At 43.9% G+C, this 9,869-nt stretch overlaps 1 pseudogene; it reads left to right on the top strand.

Moving 5' to 3' along the window:
• Positions 1 to 5,550: 5,550 nt before the first annotated feature.
• LOC140708919 (large ribosomal subunit protein uL30-like 1) lies at positions 5,551 to 6,761 on the top strand (annotated as a pseudogene).
• Positions 6,762 to 9,869: the final 3,108 nt, after the last annotated feature.

Genomic DNA, 9,869 nt, shown 5'->3' with positions numbered 1-9,869 from the left:
GAACTCTTGGCCTCAAGTTAGCCTTTTGCCTTGGCCTTCCAAAGCACTGGAATTACAGGCATGAGCCACCACTGCCTCCAGCCTAAATTTCTGTTGTTTTTAGTCACGTGATTTGTGGCACTTGGTTATGGCAGCTGTAAGAAACAAATACACCATTTTTCTACCTTGTGGTTTCTTTGCTCAGAGGCAATCAATGTTAATACTTCTCATGGTCATATATATATTTTAAATTTAAAAATCAACCTGTTAGTTTTTTTGTTTGTTTGTTTGAGTCTCGCTCTGTCACCCAGGATGGAGTGCAGTGGCTCGATCTCCGCTCACTGCAACCTCTGCCTCCTGGGTTCAAGCAATTCTCTTCCTCAACCTCCCGAGTACCTGGGATTACAGGCACCCACCACCACGCCTGGCTAGTTTTTTTGTGTTTTTAGTAGAGACAGGGTTTTACCATCTTGGCCAGGCTGGTCTTAAACTCCTGACCTCATGATCTTCCTACCTTGGTCTCCTAAAGTGCTGGGATTACAGGCGTGAGCCACCGTGCCGGCCTAGATTTTTGAATAGATAATATATTCACATGGGTCAAAAATGAAAATATACAAAACATTATACAGTCAAAAGTCTCTCTTAGTCCATCATTTATCTGCCGATTATTTATAGAGACACGGTCTCGCTTTGTCACTCAGGCTGGAGTGCAGTGGTGCAATTACAGCTCATTAAATCTGTTTCAAGTGATCCTCCCACCTCAGCCCCTGGAGTAGCTGGGACCACAGGCGTGTGCCGCCATGCACAGCTAATATTTGTATTTTTTGTAGATACAGGGTTTCACCATGGTGGCCAGGCTGGTCTCAAACTCCTGACCTCAAGCAATTCTCCTGCCTTGGCCTCTCAATGTGCTGGGATTACAGGCATCAGCCACCACGCCTGGCCTTACTGTAACTTTTTTACTACACAAACTAAAAAAGCTTTTTTAACCTTTTGGTCCCTTTGTAATAATACTTAGCTTAAAAAACGTATTGTACAGCTGTACAGTATCCTTATTCTCTAAGCTTTTTTATATTTTTATAATTACTTTTTTTTTATCTTTTAAAACATTGTTAAAAACCTTGATACACAAACACACACATCCCAGGTCTACACAGGGCCAGGATCATCAATATCAGTATCTTCTGCCTCCACATCTTGCCCCACTGGAAGGTTTTCAGGGGAGCTGTCATCTTTTGTGGTAACAATCTCATCTGGAATCACTCCTGAAAGACCTGCCTGGGCTGTTCCACAGTTGCCTTTTAAAAATATAAGGAGAAAAGTACACTCTAAAATGACGATAAAAAGTATGGTACAGTGACTACATAAACCAGTAATATAGTCATTTATTATCACTATGGAGTGTTATGAGTCATACTTATAATTGTGTGTGCTCTACTTCCATATGACTGGCAGTCAGGTAGGTTTGTTTACACCAGCATCACCACAAACACATGAGTAATGCATTGCACTAAGACATTGCAATGGCGGCAACGTCACTAGGCAATAGGAATTTTTCAGCTCCATTATAATCTTATGGGACCACCATGGTATACGCAGTCTGTCATTGACGGAGTGTCATTTTGTGTCACATGACTGTACATGTTACAGATTTTTATCTTTCTCTTCATAATAGAAATCTATTATACACATTGTTCTTCACATTGTCTTTTTGTTTGTTTGTTTTTGTTTTTGTTTTTGTTTTTGTTTTGAGTCTTTCTCAGGCTGGAGTGCAGTGGCACAATTTCCGCTCCCTGCAACCTCCACCTCCCGGGTTCAAGCGATTCTCCTGCCTCAGCTTCCCGAATAACTGGGACGACAGGCACCCACCACCATGCCCAGCTAATTTTTGTATTTTTAGTAGAGATGGGGTTTCACCATGTTGACCAGGATGGTCTTGATCTTTTGACCTCATGATCTGCCCGCCTCAGCCTCCCAAAGTGCTGGGATTACAAGCGTGAGCCACCGCACCCAGCTGCCTTGTCTTTTCTTTTTTCTTTTTTTTTCCTGATAGAAAAAGTATTTTTCCGTCATTTTCTGTTCAAACTTTCTCTAGCATGGAAACTGATGAATATAGTTTCTACTTCATGGTTAATGAGAAAGGAAAGTGAGGCCATCGTCAAGATCACCCTCCATCTCAGACTCAGAATTACGCTTACTTTCTAGGTGTCTATACTTAGGGGGTCATAAATTGTAGAAGAAATACGTCAGCCAAGGCTGGGAATGCCTAGAGCACTGTTTCTTGTGTAGGAAGATTCATGGAAACAGATTGATGGAAACCAGGGTGGCCTGAGACTGAAGCTTCCAGGCCCAAGTAACCTCCTGGGGTTGGTGGAAAAGGGAAAAGGGAAAAGGGAAAAGGGTGAGTGTGAATGGGCTGGCCTTTTGTGTCTCCATGATACCGAGGAGTCTCTACGGTCCAGTGGGGTGCTCAGAGGGAGATGGACATCCTGATGTCTGATAGCCATGCAATTCTGGTGGGCTAGAGATTTTCTGATTTATGGATTAATGGTTCAAGAGAGCATGAGGTTTAATTAAAAGCACTGGCTTTGAAGCTGGTTGTTTGGATTGGAATTCCTGTTAGCAGCTGGGTGACTTGCCCTTGGTACTAAACCTCTCTGTATTTCAGATTCATCATCTGCAAAACGAGGATTGTGATGAGGAGTGAAGGAAATCATTTGCTTGAGTGTGAACAGCCTGTCTGGCACTTTAATGTTACGATGGTGATGAGAAGAGGAAGGTGAGGCTGGAGATGATGGATTGAGGCCCTTGGCAGAGCTGCAGGATGAACTTAGAGAACCACTGCCTTAGGTTGGGCTAAGCAGGGATTTTGTTTTTTCTTCTTTTTCTGAATGGGTTAGCCTGACCTCCTTCAGCAGAGGCTGCTGGGAACTGGGGATGCATAAGATGAAAATACACGGGCCGACGGGAATTTATGTTCATTTTGACCTCAATTAACTTATAAAACATATAAGAAATTATATGCAAATAAGTACCAATTATTTTCTGTCAGGATCTTGTGTCATTTTTTTGCAGTCTTGGCATCTACATTATGCCAGGTCACTTGATCCTCAATGTCCCACGCTGGGCCATCACCCCCAATTCATTTTGTGCCCACCAATTTCCTGACAGCATTGCCAGTTTCAGACTCTCTTTCTCTTTATTCTTTGTACAGATCCTGACTGACCTTGTAAACTTCTTTATTGCCTAGAACTGGTGAGACATCACTTCATAAATTAATAAAAATGTTGCCTTTTAATATATCAGCGAAATGACTGGAGAGCTGTTGAATTCGTAATATGTATTCTTAGAGATTTTCAAAGCATCTCCTAGGGTTTCAGTGCATAATCCCTATGAAAGCTAAATGTGATTGGAGTACAACCCCTCAAAAATCCTTACCTAACAGTTCTCTTTGGATCTCTATTAGGACAAGAGCTCTCCTCCAAATTCAGGTATTTGGAAAAATCAACGTGAGCAAAGAACTCTAGAAGCACAAGCAACGTTTCATTTGTCTGCTCCTCCAACAACTGTTCACAGACTATCTACTGTGTGCCAGGGGTCTCAACAATGAGCTATATGAAGAAAAAGCGCGGCCGGGCGCGGTGGCTCAAGCCTGTAATCCCAGCACTTTGGGAGGCCGAGACGGGCGGATCACGAGGTCAGGAGATCGAGACCATCCTGGCTAACACAGTGAAACCCCGTCTCTACTAAAAAATACAAAAAACTAGCCGGGCGAGGTGGCGGGCGCCTGTAGTCCCAGCTACTCGGGAGGCTGAGGCAGGAGAATGGCGTAAAATCCGGGAGGCGGAGCTTGCAGTGAGCTGAGATCCGGCCACTGCACTCCAGCCTGGGCCACAGAGCGAGACTCTGCCTCAAAAAAAAAAAAAAAAAAAAAGAAAAAACTACTGGCATCTCCGATAAATAGAATATTTTAAAATAATATATTGTTAAATGAGCATACACTTATTTGGATCAGTGTTTTACGTTGTCAGTGTAGCATGCTTCTGTCCCATTCAATGTCATAGTTATCAACACCACTGCTCCTAAGGCATGGAGAAACGGAGGCATTTTTATGTCAAATTCGTCTTATGAGATGAGAGCATCTCTGAACTGGGTAGCAGAGACAACCTAAATAAAAGTTGAGCCAAGAAGCCTCTTTTCTGAATAAGAATGTTGAGCCTCCTCTTGGTCAATAATGTTGAATCAAGAAGAAACTGAGGCTGGCAGCAACTCTTAGCCAACTGATGAAGGCTGAGGGGGTCTCATGTACTTCCAGGGACAAACTACCTACAGGAAGTAAGTATTCCTGGGTAAGTCGCTCAGTGAAGTTGGTCTCACCTAAAACTATATAATCATCCAGCTTGTAATTCTTCATCAATGCCACAAGAATAAAATGGATTTTCTTAAAAAACTTTTAAAAATTCAAGATGTTGATGTTGAAAAGATTCTTTAGGCTGGTAATCTTTTGTTAAAAGGAAATGAATGTAGTCCTCTCTTTGACGTTCCTTTTTTTTTTTTTTTGAGACGGAGTCTAGCTCTGTCGCCCAGGCTGGAGTGCAGTGGCGCGATATGGGCTCACTGCAAGCTCCGCCTCGCAGGTTCACACCATTCTCCTGCCTCAGCCTCCCGAGTAGCTGGGACTACAGGCGCCCGCCACCATGCCCAGCTTATTTTTTGTATTTTCTAGTAGAGACGGGGTTTCACTGTGTTAGCCAGGATGGTCTCGATCTCCTGACCTCATGATCCGCCCGCCTCGGCCTCCCAAAGTGCTGGGATTACAGGCGTGAGCCACCGCGCCTGGCCCTCTTTGACATTCTTAGTGGGCCATTACTGACTTGCAATCTCATCTTTTTCTTCTGTCCACAGGATTTTTTTTCTCCCTGTGTTGACTCTTCTAAAATTTTGCCAATGAATGATGTCAAATCAGCTGATCTAAAATGTTCAGAACATCATCTTTGGTAAAAACCTGAACTACGTTTTGATCTGAGCTTACAGAATCTCATATAATTTGCAGTACTCTTCAAAGGTTGCCACCTGACCTTCTGATGGAAATTTGTTGTCTTCTTGTTTCATCCTTGCAACTGACTTTCTTTTCTCTTTTTTTTTTTTTTTTTTTTTTTGAGACAGAGTTTCGCTCTTGTTGCCCAGGCTGGAGTGCAATGGCGCGATCTCGGCTCACCGCAGCCTCCACCTCCAGGGTACAAGTGTTTCTCCTGCCTCAGTCTCTTGAGTAGCTGGGATTACAGGCATGCACCACCACACCCAGCTAATTTTGTATTTTTAGTAGAGACAGGATTTCTCCATGTTGGTCAGGCTGGTATTGAACTCCTGACCTCAGGTGATGCACCTGCCTTGGCCTTCCAAAGTGCTGGGATTACAGGCATGAGCCACCGTACCCAGCCACGACTTTCTTTTTTTAAGCCACAAAACAAATCTCAATGTTTTCCTTGTAAAGAATACTTTTGACTACAAATGTCGCTCTTTGGGGTATGACAGCAGTAACTACTTTGAAAAACCACCAAATACACTAGAAAGATGGTGGAGTAAGAGCAAATAAAAATTCCTTTGGTTCCAGAAAATCTCCTGAAAAAGAGGAAAGCTTATTGAGCCCTCAAAGCCATTCAGGCAAATCAGGCACTTTTGGCAAAGGATGAGCAGAGGAAAGAAAAAGGGCTCAGGTTTAAGTGACTGGAATTTTTTCTAGATGATTCCTGGTGGTAGAAACATGACAGGGTGCACCTCAGACAACTAGAAGTGAAACCTCATGCCTTAGAATTGCCAGATAAACATTCCTTGGCCTTGCCCTTCCTTCCTTTCTTCCTTCCTTTCTTCCCTCCCTCCTTTCCTCCCTCCCTTCTTCCTTCCTTCCTTCCCTCCCTTCCTTCTTCCTTCCTTCCTTCCCTCCCTCCCTCCCTTCTTCCTTCCTTCCTTCCTTCCTTCCTTCCTTCCTTCCTTCCTTCCTTCCTTCCTTCCCTCCCTCCCTCCCTCCCTCCTTCCTTCCTTCCGAGTCTCACTCTATTGCCCAGGCTAGAGTGCAGTGGCACGATCTCAGCTCACCGCAACCTCTGTCTCCTGGGTTCAGGCGATTCTCCTGCCTCAGCCTCCCCAGTAGCTGGGATTACAGGCACCCACCACCACGCCTGGCTAATTTTTGTATTTTTAGTAGAGATGGGGTTTCGCCATGTTGGCCAGGCTGGTCTCAAACTCCCTATCTCAGGTGATCCTCCTTCCTTGGCCTCCCAAAGTGCTGAAATTACAGGCTCCTTGGCCTTTGTTGTACTCATTGAAAAGATTAATGGTGTGAGTTTACTGGTGCAGAGAACCATTGCAAGCCTTCGCCTGAAGAAAATTTTTAGTGATGTCTCTGTAAAAGTCACTCCCCATAACTTAAAAATGCTTCATATGTGACCTTATGTGACCCAGGGATTTCTACCTGGGAAGTTTGTCTGGGAACTCATTTTGAAATGTTGACAAGCCACAGTCGAAAATAAGACCATCCCTCTGACAGACAACACAGTGATTGAGGAGTACCTGGGGAAGTTTGGTGTCATTTGCTTGGAAGACCTCATTCATGAAATTGCCCTCCCCGGAAGTATTTCCAGGAGATCTCATGGTCCTTGCACCCTTTCCACCTCTCAGTGGCCTGTCACACTGCCAAGAATAGAGTGGGCTTCCTCAGAGAGATGGGCTTAGCTGGCTATCAGGGTGAATGCATCAATCAGCTCATCCACCAGCTGAACTAGAGCCAGAATATCTGAAAGCACAGTGCAGGGGAAGCACGTGATTTTGTTTTTTTGGGAATTATTATGAAGTATCTTCGGAGAAGATTATTTCCTGTTTTACCTTCAAAAACGGAAAGGAAAGTTCAAAGAAAAGACAGTAGGTTATGTTCATGGCAAACACCTTTCATCACAGTCCAGTTCCAAGGAAAAATTCCAATATTTTCTACATTGGCTGCCACCTCGTCTGAAATCAGCACATGCCATGGAGGAAGGAGTCCTGCTTTGTCGTTATCTTCTATCTTAGGGTTTAATTGTTGCTGAATGAGTAACTCAAGCATTTGTACAGGCTCCCTAAGACTCCTTTAGCAATGGACCAAGCCCAGGGACATAATTGAATCTGGAGATTTCTGGGGCCTTGTTTTGAAAAGACTTGAAATACATGTAGGAAGAAAGGCACAAAAATAAATGTTCAGTTGTCTCTGCTGTGAAAACAAACAAACAAACAAAAAGCCCCACACCAGGTATGGGGGTTTTAGGATCTACCAATAACTCATTATCTTAAAGGTCGGTGGCTCAAGCCTGTAATCCCAGCACTTTGGGAGGCCGAGACGGGCGGATCACAAGGTCAGGAGTTCGAGACCATCCTGGCTAACACGGTGAAACCCCGTCTCTACTAAAAAATACAAAAAACTAGCCGGGCGAGGTGGCGGGCGCCTGTAGTCCCAGCTACTCGGGAGGCTGAGGCAGGAGAATGGCGTAAAAACCCGGGAGGCGGAGCTTGCAGTGAGCTGAGATCCGGCCACTGCACTCCAGCCTGGGCGATACAGCGAGACTCCGTCTCAAAAAAAAAAAAAAAAAAAAAAAAAGGTTAAGAGCCTTGATCTAAAAATCACTGGAAAAATGAGATCAAGGAACCAGTAAAATGGGCCAGATTCTTTCACTGTGAATATGAACTTTCAATGTCCCACTGAAACATGAGATATTTCCTGGCTCTTCCTCTTCAGGTTCTAAACTATATAAAGTCTTTAGCCTGCAGAAGGTAATCTAAAAGCCTGAACCATTGAAGAATAGTCCTTGAAGTAGCCTCCTGCCTTAAAACACAGATCCCAGCTATCAATGAAGTCTTTATTCTGCACTTGAGCCTTCACTGGCAGAACTGTGTCACACTCTTGTAGGCACCTAATAGTCCCATAGATTTTTTTTTTTTTAAATAAACATAGAAATTGACCTTTATGGTCATAAAGCTTGAAACTAAATTTGTTTTATCTGAGTTCCTTTCTCAGGAAAGGATTCCCAGGCTTCTCAAAGAAAGTATCAAAGAATTGAAACTCACCAGATCACCACAATGAGATGCCAGACCCCTCATTTATCATGATTGCTTCCTTGCCCCTCCCTAGTTCTTGTTTTCTTACACATTGTAACATTTCTTCCCTCCTACATAAATCCCTAGTTTTAGTAGTTTTAGTTGGTCAAGGAAATGGGTTTGAGACAGATCTCCCATCTCCTTGGCTGCAGCACCCAATTAAAGCTTTTTTCCTGGCAATACTAGCCTCTCCACCATTGGCTTTCTGTGCAGGGGAGCAATAGGGGTTTTGGTAACACGAAGAAGAAAACTTCCCAAGTGTATTGTTATAGGACTGAGTACCATGGGAGAAATGGAAATGATAGACATTATCCCTGGATGAATCAGAAATGACATGAATCACATCGCCAAGACCTGTTGGAGAAGTTTGGGATCATGACAGATGAACTACTCAGAGCCTTGGGAAACATAGATAGACGATGATGAGCCCAATTTCTCCACCTCTGGCAGAGGGCGATGGGGTTGTTACAACTTGTGCTGACAAAGAGGAAAAGTCTCCCCTCATCCGCCCCTCGGTGATGGGATGAAATTATAAAAGCTGTTGTTTTACATGGGGATGTCTGTGTGGCGGAAGCATTGCAAACCCCCACAGCATGTCTGTTTGCTGTGCCTTTTCCTTTTCTCTTTGCTTGTGCAAACTCTGCTGGGGTTGTTTTGTTTTTTGTTTGTTTTTGTTGTTGTTGTTTTAGACAGAGTCTTGATCTGTCGCCCAGGCTGGAGTGCAGTGGCTCAATCTTGGCTCACTGCAACCTCCACCTCCTAGTTTCCAGTGATTCTCCTGCCTCAGCCTCCCGAGTAGCTGAGATTACAGGCGTACGCTGCCACGCCTAGCTAATTTTTTGTATTTCAGTAGAGACGGGGTTTCTCCGTGTTGCCCAAGCTGGTCACAAACTCCTGAGTTCAGGCAGTCCGCCTGCCTCAGCCTCCCAAAGTGCTGGGATTACAGGCGTGACCCACCGCGCCCGGCTGCAAACTGCTCATTTTAAAAGATTCCTCCAAATCCATAATCTTGTCCATGAATACTCCAGTATCTGTTGATCTTTTCCTAGTTTGATTCTAGAACTAATGATCATGGTGCCCTTCACCTGTTTTATCATCTGTGTGTCCCATCTTTTCTAGCCAGTTTGCAGTTTCTACTGGTAGAAACTATATTTGAATTTAATTTTTGCTTGTTAGGTTTTCCTTTTAGGGCCTTTCCCATAGGATGAGTGAGTTAAAGAACCAATACATGCTTGATTTTTTCTATATGTCACCCTTGGAAATTCTATTTTCTTGATGATTTGAGACCGTCCCAACTTCCTCCCTTGAATGTTTTTTTGAGACTCTGTTAAAACAAAACAAAACTCATATCCTAGTTTTTATTTTGTTTTGTTTTGAGACAGTCTTGCTCTGTCACCCAGGCTGGAGTGCAATGGTGCCAACTCAGCTCACTGCAACCTCCGCCTCCTGGGTTTATGCAATTCTTATGCCTCAGCCTCCTGAGTAGCTGGGATTACAGGCACGTGCCACCATAAGTGGCTAATTTTTTTTTGTATTTTTAGTAGCGATGGGGTTTCACTATCTTGGCCAAGCTGGTCTCAAACTCCTGGCTTCAAGCGACCCTCCCTCCTTGGCCTCCCAAAGTGCTGGGATTACAGACATGAGTCATTGTGCATAGCCAAGTCCCAGTTTTTGATTCAGAAAACATGATCATGGTGGCTTATCATAGCATTTCTCCAATATATCAATTTTTATCAAAGGATTGATTGCTGAACAATTTCCAAGTG

The sequence above is a fragment of the Chlorocebus sabaeus genome, chromosome 17 (genome assembly GCF_047675955.1).
Source record: "Chlorocebus sabaeus isolate Y175 chromosome 17, mChlSab1.0.hap1, whole genome shotgun sequence".
Taxonomy (NCBI): Eukaryota; Metazoa; Chordata; class Mammalia; order Primates; family Cercopithecidae; genus Chlorocebus; species Chlorocebus sabaeus.
Note: the sequence above shows the minus strand (reverse complement) of the source record. Positions and strands in the feature narration are given on the sequence as shown.